Here is an 18,244-nt window from a genome sequence, read left to right as displayed (position 1 = left end):
TTTTCTTTAATTCATACGTATTAGTTTTCTGGAATTCTAAGTGTGTAATTCTTATTTTCTATTTGCATTAGGGCTTCTCTATTATGATGAATCTTTATACCCATAATTTCTCAGGTCTTTCACTTACAATTCTAAATTACTTAATGTTATAAAATATCTACAGTTGCAGCTTAAATGCAAGTAAAATTCCAGGTAAGAATATGACAGTTAATGCTATAAGCCCACTTCAAAATAGCAATAAGAGAAAATGTCGCTTTCTTTGTATATATTACTACAGATCCTTCTTTCAAAACTGCTAAAATCTTTTGGTGCTTTGTTAATACCATTTACTTAATATAGCCCATCAGGAAATTATTATGAAGTCTGGCAAAGCTACACAGGATGAAGGCTTCACAAACTTGCAGACACTCTGTATGTGATGACCTTTTACTCAATCTTAAAACACAATTCATAATGGATAGACACAAAGTTGTTTAACTAAAAATACTTAAAATTAGATAAAATAAAAGTTTTATTGCAAGCAAAGTGCCTCAAGGCAATTCACAGTTGGCAGAGACATCAGTGAACAGGCAGGGAAAGGAGAAATTAATCGTAGTCTCATAAAAGCAAGAAGAAACCCAGTGTAATAAGGAGGGGGAAGCCACAGAAGAGATTCAAGGGAAGCCTCTGTTTACAACTGTGCCATGGACCTAGTCAGCAAGGCCATGACTTTAAAATCTGCTAAGTGGCTGCAGTGAGTTGAAGAATGTGTGAATAGGCACAGACCACAGGGTACTAAAGCCAGCTGAGCTCTGCCTACTTTCATGCTCTTGTTACTGTAGTGGCATGGCAAGTAACAGTTATGGAGAAGTTCTGGCCTGGGAGGGGGTTGCTTTTGCTTGTTTTCAGCTCATTATGAAAACCTGGTACAGTCTCTTGTGTGAAAATGAAAGAAACCAAGGTCAATCTCTTGTACCTTGTGAGGGCTGAGCCTGGCCAGACCTTGACTATGTGACCACACCTGAACCTGAGTTGTTGACTCATGCTTCTGGCTTCACCTTGGACTTGCCTTATCACTACAAACTTTCCTGATGATTTGGACCTGCCCATTATCTCTGAGTCTGCCGTGCTCACCCTGTTTGTGGTGGTGGGACAGGGCCTGGCTGTGCCCTGGCAACACATGACACTGGCATCACAGCCTCCAGTTTAAACATGCCAAATGTCGATGCTGAAGTAGGATTAGGAACGAGAACTCAGTCCCTGAGCCTGCAGCTTCCAGAGGTCCTCTCCCTCCCACCTGCTTTTTTGCTTTGTTTTACTGACATTTCTGGTTAGAAAGTGTGACTTCCAAGGTGTTAGGTGGGTGTAGTTGGTATCCAGCTGAGTTTACAGGGAGCTTGACACAGGAGCACTAACGCACTTCTAAGTCTTTGTGGACTGTTTGCCAAAAATCCAAGCAGTGATAATTAAAGAGCCAAACTGATGCAGCTTCTTGTTCAAGTACGGAAGGAAAGAGAAATACACCAATCCTGACATTTAAGCAATGAATTGGACATGGGAGTAATTTCTCTGTTCCAGAAGGTAAAAGTCTGAGGAGAGGAGATGAGTTGTGTAAGCTGTAACAAAAAGCATCCAGTAGCACTCCTAAGCCTCAGAGAACAGCTAGCCAAAGCCATGAATACCAAGAGTACAACTGCTTTTATTTTCAGCATCACTACAATTTCAGTAGCTGTAGGTGCTGAAGCATTTATACATGTAGCTAATATAGGTTGATTTTTAACTTTCTGAATTTCAGGTTTCATCCTTCAGTGCCAAAAATCATGTGCTGTCTAGACTGTGTGCTTTTGAAAGGAACTGGTAAACAGAGGCTTGGTTGGAAATACTCTGAAAATTTGGGCCATGGGCATCCTTCCTTTTTTCAATCAATAAAAAGAAGAAGAAGAAAGTGTGCTAAGCTAAAATCACAAACCAACACAACCAGATGTGCATGCAACTCTTCCATATTTTGCTCAGGAATGACCTTACTCACTTGTGTCTGTGAATACATAAACTACTGTGTCTCTTCAGTATGTTTTCCTTGAAGCCACCACTAGTGTGCAATTTAACAGATATTTTCCTCATAGTGAAGCTTGGCAGCTGATCACAGACATTAATCTCTGTGTAGCCTCCTTTTGGTAGTCACCTTTTTTATTCCAATAACATGTTCATTGAAGTCACTTTTTCATAAATATTTTCCCATAAACCTCTGTTTCAAAAGAGATTATTCAAACAGCTTTTAAACAATTACTCTTTTGAAGGGTCTAATTGAAGGAAATAAACCTGTAGAGAATCTGACTGAACCAAAGATCTTCAGCATCCAAGATTATCTATCTGTCACCCTGTGACCTATTTCCTTCACACTACTTTTTAATTTTTGTAGCAATTATAGTGTATATGGATAATACCTATTAGCATATTTATGGTCATCGCTTCATATTTATTGTCTGCACAACTCATTAATCTTCATCTAGTGTGTGAGGCTGACAGCTCAATCTATTTTGCAATCTCTGGGCAGCAGCCATATCCAAAAAGCTTTTGTTTCCCTGTAAATAAACTGTGTTCAGGACCAGAGGACAATGGTACATCATGCAGTGATTGACACCAGCCATGGCTGCTAATCAAAAGTAGATTTTATTACCAGCTGAGTCAAGTGCATTATGGGGCCATTGTTCTAGTGCTGTCAGGGCAAGAGCATACGTAGTCAGTCACCTTCTCAAGATGGGCTGATTGTTCTCCAAGATTAGACAGAGTTGCCTTATTATCCATCCCAGACAACAAGGCATCTCACCCAAACAGACGCCTTTACAGAAACTGCCTGTACATTGAATTGATTTGAATTGCTAATGCATAATCTGTCCAGCACAGATGTGCAATGAATATTTGGATGTTGTTTTGCATGTCAGTTGAGAAGGCTGAATGATGAGGTGATGATCGTTCAGTGATGGGTACTGGACATTTGCCAACAATTGAGTTTGAGCACTTTCCCTGACAGTAATCAGATCAGCTTCCAAAACGTCTTTTCTTCAATTCACTGACAATTTATGTTAGAAGATAATGCAACACTCTCACAGTTAACACAGTTGGCAGCAATTTGCATTTTTTTCATATAATTAAATTTTTCATTTCACCCAAGGAGAGATATATACAAGCCACATATAAGTGATATATATATTCCAAGACACTTCCAAAGTAACTCCACTTGAATAAGAGGCCATCTAGGTAAGTCCAAAACGTTGAAACTCTCCGTAATACAGACAGCATTAGTTTTATTAGTTATGAAGTTACATTTGCTGTGAAAAATATAGGAACCTCGTTATCAAGCTGATCAGGTAAGCTCTCCGAAAAAACCAATTAATATAGTAAGCGTTTAATGTATGACCATGGTCATGCTTATGGTAGGTCAGCAAACACAATGCTGTGATTTAAAATATTTCAGTCTCAGTCAGGATTGACATAGCATAAAAGAGGATCAGAAATTGACCACACAGGACTGACAGTATGACATCACAGAACTGGTAGGAGCTCACACAGGGACATCACATGATTCACGTGAATGTGAAAGAGGTCCTTATGTAGTCATAGAATCATAGAATCACACAGATGACTCTGGAGGTCGTTCAGTCCAGACAGGGACTTACGCTGTTACTGGCTCAGAGACACGCTTGGTTGAGTTCTGAGCATCTCCAAGGATGGAGATTCCACATGCTCTCTGGTCAACTCGCTCCAGTATTTGACCACTCTTACAGTGATTTTTTTCCCTGTACACATGGTCAGAATGCTGCAAGTTATGTCTGTTGTCCTGTCTCTGTGCATGTCTGAGAAGATTCTCCATCTTCTATATATCCCTCACTACTTCAGATCTAAAAAGCAGATTTAAAACCCCACCTTTAGGACATAAGTAGCTAAAGAGCTATTGGTAGCTCAGGAAATCAGAGGCTCATGGGGACACTTTTGATACTTTAAAAGTTTTACCTTTGAACTTTAGATATGTGTCTAGTGTGTCTCTAATAACTCAGTGAAATGTTTTCCCTCATAAATAAATAATGATGCTTCTCAAGAACTTCTAAAGCTCATTTTAGAATATACATTAAGTAATGCAGGGTTGTTATCTGACAAATGGAAGTATCACTTCCTTTAACTTGATGGTTTTCCTACTAGTTACATTTACTATAGCTACGAAAATAGTGGGAAGTGTTTGAGCCAGAAGTTTCACAACCAAAGTCAGAAAGGAGTTTACAGGTAAGTTTGATTTTACCATATGTCAGCCTTGCTCAGGGTTAGGCTAAGTGGGTCTCATTTGGATTTTTATTATCAGTTTCAGCTGTCAAAAGCAAGTCATCGTTATTCCTGCATTACAGATGAATCAAATCACAGATTTGCACTGGGGGCTTTTTGGGAGGAAGAAAATTCCAATTTTGGATGCTTTAATTTGGTGTACTATTAAAAAGAGAACTATGGACATGTAACACTTGTACACACCACATACTTGTGACATCAGCTGAAATTCCATTGATTTTCCAGCTAGGAATCTAGAAACAAAGCCTTTGAATAAGTGGCCTGGGAAGACTAAGTTTAGGCCTCAAACAGGATTAGATAGCAAAACCTTACCAGATGCCCACTTTACATATATTAATTCCAGGTTCTACTCCTCAGAGCTCCCCTAGCTGGATCCTACCCCATACTGGCACCCCTGCTTTTGACTTTAATACTGTGTTCATGAGCACAGTCAGCCTTAACATTGTAGTTTACATCAGGACTTTGCTCTGTAATCCAAACATATCAGATAAGGCCCTGCTCAAAAGAGATTCTGCAAAAGAGGTAGCAGCCCTGCTTTGAATGCTGAAGCTTAGAGGATTCACCCAGATCAGGACTTAGCCCTTTAAGAGCAGCACCATAGGAACCAGGAGTAGAAGCACTGATCACCCATGGTGTCACATTCCTATTTGTTCTCCACCTCCAAGGAAGACTTCATTATTTCACTGGGCTTCCCACTGATCCTTTCCTATCCTAAGCTATCATATGCTTTTTGAGACACTGAAATGGAAGCCTGGGCATCACTCTCAAGGTTGTTATTTTTTGCTGCAAGGAGAGTGGTACTTGAAAGGTGTTGTGGAATAGCCAGGGCTTAATCTTCTTAGTGAAGTAATCTTTTATCCCAAAGACATTTAATACAAGCCATTATTCCTGCACTGAAGGATCCTTTCCTTAGGGCTAAAAGTCTTATTTCCCAAAGTATGGAAAGCTACTTCACCTGACAAATAAATGTCAGCAGTGTGGTCTTTTCTTTTTTGAGTCTGAAAATGGAGGTAAAGATAAATACGAATTGTACCTTTACATATTATTCTGTAACAGAAGCTCATAGATAAGTGGTAAAACTCTGTCATCTGCTGAGTAAAAGTTCCATTTTATCTTGAGGTTGCAGTCTTCCCATGTACAGTTATATCAACAGAACCTCACAATACAGGAATACAGACTACTCTAGACTGTAGGGAGGAACAGAGCATTAATTAGTTCATGCAGTCTTCAAGCTGTATAGACATGAGGGAAAACTGTAAGTCTTTCTGGAACCTAGGAAGCAGATTCATGAAGGTCGACCAAATATATAAGCCACTAATTGGTTTTACTTCTCCCTTAAGAGAATACAAGATGGCTTTGGGGATTTTTTTATTTATTTTTTTCCCCTGGAAGAAACGTGGTGAAAACAAAAATAAAATGTGAAGAAATTGAATTAATGCTCAAAGTGCTGTTTTTAACAACATTGACCTCCCACTGCTATTCAAATGTAATCATAATTGCTGGTTTAATAAAGACACTTGAAAATACACCATCTACAAACATTAAGTAAGCATACGTAAGTAAGCATAGGAACCTTTTCTAGCCCATGGGCATCACATGGGTAAGCTCATGGCACAGTATGTGCTCCAGGGTAAGTGCTGAGCAGTTCAGAACAGCCCAGGTCCCTCAGGGCAGCTCCTCCTTCAGCTGGGGAACCTGATCCAGCAGATGTTTCCAGGGCAGGCCTGGTGGATCCAGTTCCACATAGAAGCAGCTGGCAGAAAAAGCAGCTGTGATGCCTACCATCTATAGTCTGAGACAGAGGATGTCTCAGCAGTATCTGCTATGTGGGTTGTCAGCTATTTTCCTCATCTCCTGTACTGCAGCTTCTGCATCCAAGGGGTGCACTCTAATCATGTGCATCTGTGGACAGTATTGTAGGGTGCAAGGAACCGAAACAAAGTCCTGTTTTCAGAAATGAAAGGGCAAGTCTTGTCAGAAGATGGAAGCTGAACACAGACAGCTTAAAACGTATGGACCTCTCCTTGCCTGTAAGTTGAGGATTAGTATTTTCCCATTCCCAGGAGATTTCTGAATGTATTATGCTACTCAGATGTTACAGTAATAAGTATAGTATAAACAGGTTTCAAATGCTAATACAAGTGACTATCTATGAAAGCATAAGTGCTGGAAGTGTTTTTATGGGTGCTTTGAAAACCAATTAATGACAAAGTGGCCAATCTGTTACACAGACAAGGGGTCTAAAGACCAGATGTCTTGATTTACTTCTCAGCTCCAGCTGCAAGATGTGTGAATAGGTTTCAGGCCATTCCTACGAAGGACTAAGTTTCCGTGGAAGAACACTATGAGTGGCTGGTTCTTTTAGACTCTTCTAGGCCCTAACAGCCTGTTTCAAAGAGGAGAAACCTCTTATTTTATGTTTCTTGGCAAATTTTTTCATCCGAAGGATGTTTGGATTTGTCATTAGTCTTTTCTGATTTGAGAAGGCAGGCTACATGTTTACATGACTTACACTGTTATGCTGGAGGCTGAGTGCCATCTGATTGAAGCTGGTGAGTCTGCTTACTGTCATTGTCACAAATAAATCTAATACAGCATCTGAGATGTTGTAATGGGTAGACAATAATAGCAGCATGAGTAAGGATGAAGTACAGTAAGAAAAGCACACAGCAAAAGTCCTCCCTGGAAATATCATGGAGCGTGTCCTCTTGGCATCCATACCTAAGCATGTGAAGGATGAGAAAGCAATACCCAACACAGGTTTGTCAAGGGCGTATTGTCCATAACCAACCTGACTATGTCAATAATTCTAACTGTGTCAGAGTGCCTCGTATCCCAAGGGCTGTGGAAGCTTTCATAACAAAAATAAAACAAAATGTCTCAAAGAAAGATGCTTGTAAAGAAGTTTGCAACTGTAAACAAAAGAAACAACTTCCTAATCTCTACACTATTTAGGGAAACAGTCTGACCATGAAGGCTTGTCCTGGTTTTGACAAGGCTGCACATGGATAGATGCCTTGAAGCAACAGTGCCTTCAGCAATTAGCTTACTTTTATTATGAGAGGTGCCTGTAAGCTTCTGAACATCACCTATTTATGACAACACAATGCAAGCCTTAAGAAAAGGTTCATTGAATAGATCTGAATCCTTGTGGCTACTTCTTAAATGGAAAAGAAAGTGCTTTCCTATTTATAATGCTAAAGCTGCTGGGCAAGACATAGTAGAAGACTTAAATTAAATGTCAAATCATGAGGTACTAACAATAAATAATGGAGAGATTTCTGTTGCCTTTGGTGGCTGTAGATAAGCCACTGGATAAACTATTTACTGCATGTAGGTTGAGCAGTCCTAGATGGATCATTCTGTCCTAGATGGATCAGCTATGTGTTTTGTTACTTGAATGAGTGAGCAGACTGGTGCGAGCCTGTGCTACCCACATCTGAGAGCCTTTATGGTTGCAGGCCTTGTCTGTACTGTAAGGTAGCTGGGAACGTACCAAAGCCTCAAGACCATTCCTCTCTCATATCTTCTCCTTATGCAATACAGACCCATCTAGTGTACTAGCCTTCCCTACTTGCCTACATCATGTGTAACCTGTGATGGTGGCAGCATGCTCTGCAGGTGGGTGTGCTCTTCGCAGGATGTCTAGGAGGAAGAGATGCTGTTCCATGATCCAGCAGGGCATTAACAGAGAGGGAATACGAGATGACAGGGTGCTGCATGTATGCACATGGCACCAGCGTGTGTAAAGGCACTGATGCAGAGCTCGGATTCCTTTTTCAGGTCTCTCAAATTCTTTCCCTTCTTTGCCGTTTCACCTTATTGGTTCACAGCTCATTTACTTCAGCCTTTACTTCTCTCTTTCCTCCATCATTTCTGCTTCTCTCCAAAAGTGCACAGACATGTGTGAGGCAGTCATAGGCTGGAGAATGTTTTATTTGTCATTGAGGCCTGCTCTGTAGAACACTGCATCAATGCCTGGAACTAGCAGCAGAGGCTGCTGTGGGTATGGCTTACCCATACGTACAATCCCAAGGGCTGATACATCTGGAAGGAAGCAAGTGAGAGAGTTCCATGAGGAAATCCATGTAGGAGCAAAGGGAGGTTCCTTAGCAAAAGAGTTGCCAAACTTTCTGTCCAGTTTGCCATTCATGCACATCTCCTGAGTGTGCTCTGACAGAACAAATGGACAGGCTCGCCCCAACTCATACTACTGTCCTGAGACAAGTCTAATAATCCATGCTGGAGCCTGTCCTGAGGAAGGCTGTTCCTTGTTTGGGGTAGCTGCCAGAGCTTGGTTAGACATGTGGTGAAACCTTTCTTGGAAAAGGGTGACTGAGCAGAAGACAACTTTCACCTTCACATGAGGAGGACTTGGAAGAGGAAAAGGGCATGGACAGAGGAAAAGGCACAACACGGGCTCTTGTGTGACCCTTGTTACTACCAGGGAAATAATAACTGCAGTCTTTCCAGGTCATGGTAGTTCTGCCTTCCGAGACTGTCTCCGACACTCCCTCAGCCTATCATAGCACCTGGTCTAAGTGGGGGCGATGGGAACTGTCAGGAGACACTATTCTGGAGAAAAAACCAACAGTCCTTAGGACCTGATTAGTTGCAAGAGATCACAATATCCCCCAGTGAATTCTTATTATGTGACTGCAAGGGGGAAGAAGCTGCTGGAAATTTCCCCATCTGGACACCATGATCTAGTGATACCTAAATCTATCTGTTTCTTACCAGTATCTGTCCTTTATGCCCAGGTCCACACTTCTTAAGCTGTTTGATTAAGACACTGGTGTGTGGTGAGAGCATTGGAAAAAAGGAATGAGAGATGTTGTGGCCTCTGAAGAAAATAATTCAACAAGTCAACACAAGGGGTTGCTGCTTGGGCTCAAGAACCATCACAGAAACACCAGTCCTGATGACAGACCATCCAGTAACTCTTTATTCCCCACAGAAGAGTGATATTTAGAAAGGTGTCCCAGTGGAAAAGCCATGAAAAGTTCAGTTTAAATATCAGCAACTATTTTAAGGGAGAGCGTGAATTGGACATGCTTGTAAAATGCCAATGGAGCTGCTGAGAGGAGTAAGTGTCATGGGGAAAAAGAAGGATAAATGTGTAATATTTGCTGGCTTTTCTTTGGTGTAGAGGAATAGGACTTGAAATCTTATTTGCTCAGCAAGATTTTGACACTTGTCAGTTCCTGCCATGGTTATGTCACAACTCATGTGAAAGTGAGTTTCATCAGCTTAAATGAGATGTCGTCTGAAAGTCTATGGATAACTTTCTGGCTGTAGGCCCACCTTTCTTTCCCTCTGTAAGGGTTGGAATATTCTTTGCAATTAGCAAAGGGAGTCTGTTACTGAGAGAATGCAAAAAACATTGCAAAGGGGAAAAACTATTTTTATCCTTCCTGTCCCTGTGCACCAAGATGAGCACCAAGCACAGTATAATGGACAATTTGAATATTTGGGGGAGGTGATCATTTCAAATCAGAACTTAGTTACTTCACTCAGCTTGTAAAGATGTGCTGTGAGTCTGGCAAAGCCTTTCATTTTGCAAGCACGTCAGGAATCAACTGCTTGGCCTTTTGTGCATTAATTCTTAACAGCACAGTTCTAGGGTGAATTTTGAGCCTAAAATCACTATGGTGGATGTAACACCTGTGAGAAGGAAACTCTTGTCTTGAAATCCATTGTGGGAGTCTATCAGACTCAGATCCTGCCTGAGTTCTGTTTAATGCTCTTAAAGATGTTTAACTCACTCAAACTACAGCCTTTGTTATTTGTTCTAATCAACTTTCTATTGCCATTGTAAATGGTCTTGCTCTTTGCCTGGGTGAGAGAATTTGATATAAAAGGGCTCTGAAGAAGGAAGGGGAAAACTAAATGAATCCTGCAGGCTAGAAAGAAGAGATTTGAATTAAGTTGTAAAAGGAGTTGATCTTCCTGCCTGTTTATCATCTGCTTATTATCCTGAGGAGTTTCCAACCAAGCAGCTGCAATACTGTGTACGGGTATCAGAGTACCAGGAACCTTTTTTGCCACATTCATACCACGGTAATTGGAAAAAGTCTCAGAGACACTAGCGCATTGTAGATTTAATCTTTCTTTCACTTTTCTATATGGCTTTCACATACTCGTAAGAGAATAGCATCTTGGTGCCACATACAATTACATGAAGCATTAATCACAGTAGGTAGCAACCTCTGCTCCTTGCACATGGTGACCGTGCAGTCCATTCTAGGATGAAACTAGCTGAGACGAGAAGAACAGTTTCCTGAGTATTTCATAATAAGAAGGTGCCTCTTGTATCATAATAATAAAGCAATAAAGAGATGGAGGAAATGAAATGTGATAAAAGTAAACAGTGAGTGTATTGCATGTGGGGAGAGAGAAAGAGAGAGAGAGTAAACACAAGGTATCAATGCCAATATAAGCACTACTTATCACAGTGTGGCTCTGGACTTGAGGTGTAACTGCTCACAGCACTATATAGCTTGGGTTTAGCGTGTTTCTTCCTTTCTTCTGAACCACTCTTCAGCAAGCACGAAACACTTACAATGTTGCTTGCAGATAAAAATTATTTCATGGTGGGCATGAAATAATTGGGCATCACCCCAAGCGATGTTGTATCAAGTTCTAGATATGAAGGATATTATTTAATCCAGCTGAGTTCATAAGAAGATCTATTAAATACTTTTTTAAATCAGAATATATTTATCTACTTCGAGTTTAGGCAAAGAGGCTGTGCCTTCCTTCAGTTCATTAAAATAAATCAAATACATGCACACATGTATATAAATTCTGATTCCTATTACTGTGAAGAGAATTATGTGTAATTTCTTGTGTATCTATATTCATTGCTGTTACTCCAAGTTTGTTCTTTAAGAAGTTAATATGGTTAGGGCCTATTTTATGTCTGATTGAGAAAAACGCCTTTTAGGAGACTGGTACCTACTCTGGGGAAAAGCACATTTCTTGCCAAAAGTCATGCCTTTGTTATGATTGCATGTGGAAGTCTTCATTTCTCCCGAGTCTCAGCTTGAAGAAGATCCTGGCACAGTGTTTTATTTTAGGCCTTTGCATATCTTTCTAATCCTTTTTATTTGCTATTTATTTTAATCTCTCTGTGATTGCTTTGTGTTCAATGGGTCTGCGTCTTCAAAATGGACCCTTCTTCTTTGAAATCTGCTGCTCTTTTCCTTACAGTGGTCTCAGGATTCACTTTCTCTTGACCTTTCATATGAATTGGCAGAACCATGAATCATTTATTGGTAACTGCAAGATCTGAAGCATATGAAACAGTCTCCTTTGCTCAACTACAGAATTTTGCTTTAAATTACTTTTGGGGACAATATTCATGCTTGGACCCAAATAAAAATCAAGGATTCTACAAATGTGGGTATTGGCTTCTTCGCACCTTAAAGGAAGGAATGTTAATACTTAATCACTCCTATGAGATGGATGCATGTTCTCTAATACTTCTGGACTGACATCTATTAAATTTTTTTAAATCCACCTCTACAGTCCTTGCTGAGATGCTTTGTTTGAGATGACCACAGTTTGTATTTTTTCAAACTGTATTTTAGAGAACCTGTTCACCTGCATGAGTCAGAGTTTGTGTTGCCTAACTGTAGTTAAATGGGTACATAATCACAACAGCTTTCTTTTTACAAATACGGACGTTTTCAGATCTGCAGGACCATGTTAGACTAACGGCAAGTGCCCTTAGTCACTGCAGAGAACATTTTAAATTTAATTCTAATTAATAACTGCTTCAGCCTCTAGAAATGTGGCCTCACTAATACCGCATGGCCCCCAAGTCGTAAGAACAGACTTCCCTTTAAGAATATATAGGCAAAAAAGTAAACTTATGACAGCATTTTTATCACTGGCGAGGGGCAGCCTGGACTGCACCTTTCTCACTCAAAAGGTCAGATCTCCACAGCGGGTTTGCATATATACAAAGTACTTCGAGATTTGAGCATCCCAGATTATTTATGACATGCAGTAGGAACACAAGCGGGGGAATTTTACTGTCACCTGTCATGAACTTTCATATAGCTTTAGTGATCAAAAATTCATAGATGAAGTTTCACAATACCGTTCACTTTATTCACAGTATGTCACAGATTGGTAGCTTAATTTAAAAGTGCCAATTTCTTGTCTTGAATTCATGCTGAAGTGTTAGAAGAATACTTCTATGCAGAAAATTAGATGCTGCTGGAATAGGTGCAAAGCATGCTCTCCTTTAAGTATTATTAAAACAGACACTAGCACTGGATGAATTAAACATCCCCTTTCAGCAGAATTCTTTTGGTGAATTGCTGTTTATGATGATGCATAGACTTTCCCTGGGACAGGAACACTTTCAGGGAGTGCTCTTTTTCACATTCTTTAAGCACTGCATGTGCTCTTTGTGTGTCTTCTTGATCCATTGGTTTGGGATACTTAAGGATAGAGCTTCTGCCTAAGAACAGAAGAGGTCTAAATATGGATCAAAGATCAGATTGTATTTGTATGTTTTCAGCAGTGCCTGAAAGCAGATGCTTATGTCTAGTATTATTTGTATGTTATTTAATACAGTTTCCAGTTCCTAAGCACTAGTTATTGATGGACTTTCTCAGCAATGACTGTATTTGGACCATCAATTTTAAATCTACCTATTTGTCTAACCGTTTTTTGAATCTACTTTTGGCTTTTAGTGTTATTTTAGCACTAAGAAAAATAGTTCCCACAATGTAACTGTGCTGCGAGGGAAAAAGACTTTATGGTTTTTGGTTTACTCTGCAGTAAGCCTATAGAACCTGCAGTCTAGTGCTAATGTTAAACCAGCATCATCATGCAGAGGAGAAAGCAGCATGATCAACAGAACCAGGAAAAAAAAGATAATTGTATTTTCCTATCTACTGTTTCTTTTTTTTTGTTTTGCTGCTAGGTATCTGCACAAGCACAAATTTAACACAGAAGTATGACACTGTGTTTGCTACACATGAAGTGAAGAACAGGTTGAAACCTGGGAAGCAGCAGCCAATAATCCCCATTCATACAGTGACATCCAGTGGGTCCCTCTGGAGGCTTTCTTCCCATTTTGTTCCCATGCTTCAGGCAGGAATAAATAGTCCTGTTTGTTAGTGTCACTTCCAGATCCCAGTTTCAGATCACTGGGACTTCTCACAGTGCCAGAATATAGCCATCTTAGATAAATGGAATTAACTGATTGCTCAATAGCTGAGGACAGTGCACATGGAAGGGTTTTTTTTAAATTCCCTAGACAGCTCCTCCCAAGCCAGTCAGACCCCAGCACGTACTGCTGCTTGGGACTATTCTGCCCGAAGCGTGGGGGTTTATATTTAGAATAGAATAGTTAGGGTTGGAAAAGTAGAATAGTTAGGGTTGGAAAGGACCTTAAGATCCCCCAGCTCCAACCCCCCTGCCATGAGCAGGGACATCACACACCAAACCATGTTGCCCAAGGCTCTGTCCAACCCGGCCTGAAACACTGCCAGGGCTGGAGCATTCACAACTTCTTTGGGCAACCCATTCCAGTGCCTCACCACCCTCACCACAAAGGACTTCCTCCTCACATCCAATCCAAACTTCCCCCGTTCAAGCCCAAACCCATCACTCCTTGTCCTACCACTACAGTCCCTAATGAAGAGTCCCTCCCCAGCATCCTTGTAGGCCCCCTTCAGATACTGGAAGGCTGCTATGAGGTCTCCATGCAGCCTTCTCTTCTCCAGGCTGAACAGCCCCAACTTTCTCAGCCTGTCTTCATACAGGAGCTGCTCCAGTCCTCTTATCATCCTCGTGGCCCTCCTCTGGACTTGCTCCAACAGCTCCATGTCCTTTTTACGTTGAGGACACCAGAACTGTACACAATACTCCAAGTGAGGTCTCACAAGAGCAGAGTAGAGGGGCAGGATCACCTACTTTGTTATCTTCAGTTCTTGTAGGCTCAATCTTCCAGACTGCCCCGACTTCCATCTATGACTGTTTACTTTCTGGCATATATATATCTCCTCCCAGCCTGCTGTTACATGCAAACTTGGTGATGGTCTTGCAATATCATCATCCAGATGGTTAACAAAGATGTTGAATACTATTGGACCAAATAGTGACTTCTGAGGTACTCCACTCATTCTCTTTGGCCAGGGTCCATCCTCCTGCTCAAAGCAGGGTGAGCTATGAGAACTGACCAGGCTGCTCAAGGCTTTACTGAGTCAAGTCATGAAAACCTCCAAAGACGGAGACTGTGCTCCCTGTCTGGGCAGCTGGTTTCATGGGTTGTCTGGTTTCATGGTGACCAGAAGTTTCTCCTAATATCCGACTGGAACCTTCCTTGATTTGATACATGCCCTTTGTCTCTTCTCATCCTGTGAGGCACCAGGGTGAAGAGCCTTGTTCCTTTCCAGTAACCAGTTTACAAGAACTAGAAGGCTGCTATTAACAAGCCTATTTCCCTCAGCCTCTCCTAACTGGTCACATGCTACTCTTTGACCAGGTTCTTTTACGTATTCCATGCATGAAGGATTTAATGTTTAACACCAAGCCTACTGTTTTTTAAAGTTATGTTACATGGGATTGTGATCTATTGAAGTGATACAGCGATATACTTAAATCACAACTCAAGTACAAAGCATACTTCGGAGAGTTTTGCAACTGTAATGTGCAGTTGAGTCACAATAAAAATGTGATTCCATTACCAGTCTCTATAATACATTCACCATCATGATGATGGGTGTTCCCACCCTCTGGGAAGGAACATGTGGGCTGAAGGCCACTCCAGCTTGAGTTCTCTTCAGAGTTCTTCCTGTTTGCTGTTTGCATTTTATACTCTATATTGGGCTAACCCGTGATGGTATATTTCCATTCTTCTTATTAATTTGGGGACCAATAGCTACATAGCCAGTTGATTCACCCAGCTGATACAGTCATTTGACTAGAGCAAAGGCTACCTTCTGATTCCCTTTCTGTTGAGGTAAGTTCACAGCTGTGCAACAGCTATGCTTGGCAATTCACACATCCTGACATCTCCAGGCCTGCCCAGCTCACCTTGTCTGAATACTGTGGGATGCCTACCTCGTTATTACACACTGGTCCTGGCTCCCTGCCCTCCTGCCCCTTAGTGACCAAATGGCTCTTCCTGGTCCCTGACAGTCTAACTCTATCCTGACTGGATCTGAACAGGCAGGGAGAAGCAAGAGAAAGGATTGAGCAGAGGGAAACTGATATAACTGGGGATTGAAGTGGTTCTGGATTTCTTCCTGGCCTATACGAGTGCTGGTTCCTCCAGCAGCACAAATAATGGCTTCATTCTTCCTGACTACTGATGAGCCCCCACTAGAACATCGGGTATCTTCATTCATCTGCTGCATTACCTGCGCTGCCCTTGTAGAAGCTTTTATTTGGACCTCTCTCACCTTGGTGGGAGGGTCAGATGTCCTGCTAGGCTCCAGTCACTATGTCCCTCTGAGCAGTCCTTTACCATGTTAGTCTTGTTTTTTAAAGGGTGAAGGAGGCAAATAGGTCTGTCTCATGTCAGGCGCTAGAAGAGGAGTGCCAGTGAGAGGTACCTGATAGCTTTAGTGTTTTCCTATTTCTTTGTCCTCTTGTCCTGCATTCCTACGGGAGCTGATGGTCAGAATCTCTTCCTGCAGTTAATCGTTGCTAGGTTTGTTTGTTATTTCACATAGCACCTCAATCTCCTGTAGGTTTATTTACAGGGCTAATCCTAGGTGAGGATCAAGATTAAGAAAGAGTAGATCAGAGAAGGTGTGATGTTCCTGTGATTTGTTTTACACACTTGCAAATACAGACACAACTAAGAATTACACTTTCTTTGGTTTGGTTTGGTTGGTTGGTTGGTTTTTACTTTTGCCTGGGAATAACAGAAGAGGGCTTCTCGATTTCTTGTCTGTTACAAATCTTGCTATACAGAGTAGGAATTCTGTGTATAATTGTGAGGGGAAAAGTTCTCTCAATAAAGTACGATATGTGTCTGTAGTTGTGATGTAGGTTATTCGAAGGCTCATTTCCCAGCAATTGATTGTCTTACATAAGGGTTTTAAAACTTACTCAGTTTCTCCATGTAAACCAACTCTAACTGGTTGCTATTTTCATTTCCTCAATCGTTGCATCCTTCTTCTCTTTCAGTGCACAGGAATTGGAGTCATAAAGATACCATAATGTTAATAGATTTGTTTCAGAGTTCACGAGGTCAAACTTGTTGGTCTTCCCTTATGACTAACAGTGTAAAAATCTGGAATCACCTCAGTTTATCTTGGGCATAAAATAACTGCCACTGAAGAACTGCACATCAATAAATCACCTCTGATTTATTACTTATTGGGTAACATCTTCTACTTTCTTCATAAAAGCAGATGAAGGTAACTATAATTAAAACGTCTATTTCCTTCTCTACTATTTGAGTTAACATTCATGCTATTGCATATACTCCTTTCATAATACTATAATTTTTCAGTATTCTACAGTCACTGTTTCATTAAAAATACCCCTGTGATATTAACCGTATAATAAATTACAATTCAAAATAAAATATCTGCCATTTCATCCATGAGAAAGAATAATAAAGCCATAATAAAAAGGAATAAAGTGTAGCAATATGATAATGTAGCACAAGGTTTTTATAGACTCCATGTGAACGCTAAAATCTATAAATTTTTTATATTGTGTGAAAGAGTAAAAAATAGTAATGAAGGGGCGAGGAGAGGAAAAGAAGCAGCATTAGCAGGCTGGTTTAACCCTGAAATTGGTGGCTTTCCCATTGTTGCTTTTTTTAATAATCTGAAAAGAGTGTACAAAAATTATGCATATGAAAATTTTTGTGTCTTTTCTTATTTACTACAGGTACTAATTTAAAGGTAAATTGAAGAAAGAAAACTGTTGCCTTCCTTTGTTCACATCAGTATGTACCCTACCCTTCGTTTGCCCAACTGCTTTAAACAACTTCTTTATTTGGCTTTTTTAATATATCTGGGTTGTAATTGAAGATAGAAGGATGTGCAAATATGGGAAGGAGAGGATAGGACATGAATTCCTCCTTGCAACCATTTTCTTCTTGTTGCATCATCCTTCACACTACACTGGTGGGATATGAATTTAAAACCTTAATTTTCTTGTAGGCTAATTATAGTTTATTTAATTGTACTACTCCAATACTTAATATTTCTTTGGACAGCAGATTGCACAATTTGATTTAAATAAAACTCTCTTTTAAAGGAATTTTTATTTAAATAAAGGAGAGGGGAGGAAAGATAGATACACACAAAGAATATGGATTTCTAAACCAGGTTCACAACAGGTACAAATAATTATTGCTTTAAAACCCTGCCATTTTGGAAACTCAGCACTGGTGAGCCTTGTTTTCTTGTCTTATGTTGGTCTAGAGACAGCACACCACAATATACTTGACATACCTTACATCATGCTGATGTGTAAAATACGGGGGCACTCGTCTTCTGTCAGTAAGGAGATGCTTCTGTCTAATTGACAGGTGGTTCATCACTGAGAAGGACACCCTATGTAACTAAGATTCTTATTGGATTTCTAAAAAGCAGGAGAGGAAGTAGAAAGGAAACAAAGCTACATTGGCATAAAATAAGGAACCAACTGGGTGCTTGCACTTCTGAAACAGTAAGTTTCTTTCTTCTGCAAACCTAAACCTTTGTTTTATTGTGTGGGTCTTTAAAACAGCAGTTTGGGACTAGATGAAGAGATGCTCAAGAGAATGTATCAATGAGTCACTACATAATCTGAAAACATTTAAGGACAACCACAGCTTTAATCTAAAAGGCTACAGTTCTGAGGCCCTATGTAGTATTAGAACAGTTAGCTTTTAGTTAGCTTTCCTCATGCACAGCAGTAGCACCCAACAGTTTAAGACAGAAAATTAAGATAAGTAAAC

This window comes from Nestor notabilis, unplaced genomic scaffold, assembly GCF_000696875.1.
Source record: "Nestor notabilis isolate BGI_N333 unplaced genomic scaffold, ASM69687v1 scaffold5744, whole genome shotgun sequence".
NCBI lineage: Eukaryota > Metazoa > Chordata > Aves > Psittaciformes > Psittacidae > Nestor > Nestor notabilis.
Note: the sequence above shows the minus strand (reverse complement) of the source record.